The following is a 2,433-nucleotide window of genomic DNA, read 5'->3' as shown; positions in this document are numbered from 1 at the left end:
AAAAAAAAAAAAAGAAAAGAAAAGAAAAAAGGAGAGTCACAGTATCTATTTCAACTCAAGATTTCTAATTAACTTCCTAAATCCATTTAAAAGTTTATTCTTCTTCCTCTGAAAGGAGATACATCATCCAGATCAACCACAGGTTTTCATGGACAATGTCCATAATTCAATTCAAAATTATCAAACAATCAAAAAAAATCATGGAGAAAACATAAAACAAGAGACAGCAGGGAGTGTGATAAAGGGAGAAAAATTGCTTAGAATACAGTGTAAACATGTGGTGATATAACAGTGACATTTCCTTCCTGTATAACATATCCGGTAATAAGAGAGCAATATACACATCAATGATTCTGTTGTTAAAGTGATGAAACAAATCACAAATAATTGTGATTCATTTTTGAACCACATACACAGTGAACAATTTCATATACATAGACACACATATACACACATAATCCATAACCTATTTTTAAATGAAAAGAAAATTCTAAAACTGAAAAGGCCAGAATTGCAGTTAAGAATTCAGTCGATGACTTGGGTAGTAGACTGGTTAAGAAGAGAGAATTAGTAAAGTAAACCAGGGAGCAGAAAAACATATGCATCACACAACAAAGGAAAAAGTTGATTTTAAAGCTGAAATACTGTGTGAAAAGATAGATGATATGGTGAAAATACTTAATAAATATATGCTTTGAGAAGAGAAAGAGATGAAATATGGTACTGAAGCAATATTTGAAGGTAGACTGCTAATTTTGTCTTAGGAAATTGTAAAAAAAAAAAAAGGAAAGAAAGTTGCAAGCAAGATAAACTAAAATTTGTCATGTAATAATGCTGTTAAAATCAAAAATGTATAAAAATAGATAGGGAAAATAGAACATAATATCTAAATAATAAACTTGATAACCATCTTCTCAAAGGCTATGGAAAGAAATCTTCAATATACTAGAAAAAAATAACATCTAATATAGAATTCACACCTCAACAAACTATTTCACAATAGGATAGTGAAATACAGACATGTCCAAAGATCTTTTTCACAAGAGGAATGATTCCAGAAAGAAACATCAACATTTATGGGTGTTAATTATACAAGACAATAATAAATAATGCTTGTGTACCTAGAACATATGTATAATCAAAAGGCCTATCAGAAAGGAATGATATTGATTGAGATGCATTGTACTGATAAACTGGCATCTTGAATTGAATATCCTTTGAAAAACTACTTAAAGATAAGTAGTTTTTGAGTAGTTTCTGGGAGGTCAGTCGTGGGGCTTGAACTTTGGACCAGGGTACTGTCCCTCAGCTCTTCAGCTCAATGCTAGCGCTCTACCACTTGAGCCACAGCACCCACTTCTGGCTTTTTCTGATTATGTGGTGCTAAGGAATGAAACCCAGGACCTCATGCATGCAAGGCAAGCATTCTACCACTGAGCCTTGTCAATATAGCAAACAAATTTCAACTCTGATTGTATGCAAAAGAACAGAAGATAATCTGCTTCGCAATTAACTTTATAGTTCAATTGCATACAGACAACACGCTAAGTGAAAAAGTTACCTGAAGCTACAGCTATTAAATACTAAAAAATTAATAGTTTATTATAATGTATTTTCTTTAACAACCAAGGAGTTTTGCAGCCATCATAAGTTCCAGTGCAATTTCAGGTGTAATTGGAAATTGGTGGAGCTGTTAGTGTAGCAAACCTTGTAGGTAAAATTCATGCACACTTTGGATAGTACATGTGAAGGGATCTCTCTACAATTGACCTCGTTTGTTTCATTCTCAGTAAACTCTGACCCTGGCCACTCAACATGGCCTTTATTATTTCTGATGTTAATGCATGCTCTCTGTTTACAATAAATCTGTGACCATCAGAAGATATTACCTTGACATACAAGGCATCAGAGCCTTCACAGCCACCACAGGTTTTCTCCATCCATTATGGTTTTATACAATTTTACTTTGGTTCCACGGGAACTTTAGTAGTTTCTTGCTAATCCCGCTGCTAATGCATCCACTGCAGCAGTTTTCCCCAGCATACCACCACAGCCCCTTCACCAGGGCCGCCCCACCCCTACCCCCAGCTGCTTGCCTCCATGCTTTCTTAAACAAGTCGAAGGAATTACTTCTGACAGGTCACCAGCATCAGAGCATCTTCTTACCACAGTCTTTTTACCAATCCTGTGCTCTATCAAGATTAAACGGCCAATTTCTAACTTCTCCCTTGGCCAGGAACCAGAAAAGTAGAGAGCACATCCTGACTTTTCAAAATAAGAGCCACTCCCTAAGGAACCAGTTTCAGTGTCACTTTTTAACATGTTAAGGAAACCCAATGCATTCTAGGCAACTTAGAGCAGCATACACACACACAGAGTCTAGGTGGTATGCTAGTGCTGCAAATGAACAAAAGTCAACATACATAGACTTAA

The 2,433-nt window shown here is 35.5% G+C and overlaps 1 pseudogene; it reads right to left on the bottom strand.

The window, feature by feature from the left end:
* Positions 1–1,618: 1,618 nt before the first annotated feature.
* On the bottom strand, positions 1,619–1,940 carry LOC106001950 (annotated as a pseudogene).
* Positions 1,941–2,433: the final 493 nt, after the last annotated feature.

The sequence above is a fragment of the Dipodomys ordii genome, unplaced genomic scaffold (assembly GCF_000151885.1).
Source record: "Dipodomys ordii isolate 6190 unplaced genomic scaffold, Dord_2.0 Scaffold1150, whole genome shotgun sequence".
NCBI lineage: Eukaryota > Metazoa > Chordata > Mammalia > Rodentia > Heteromyidae > Dipodomys > Dipodomys ordii.
The sequence above is the reverse complement of the archived record's forward strand: the minus strand, read 5'-3'. Positions and strand labels throughout refer to the sequence as shown.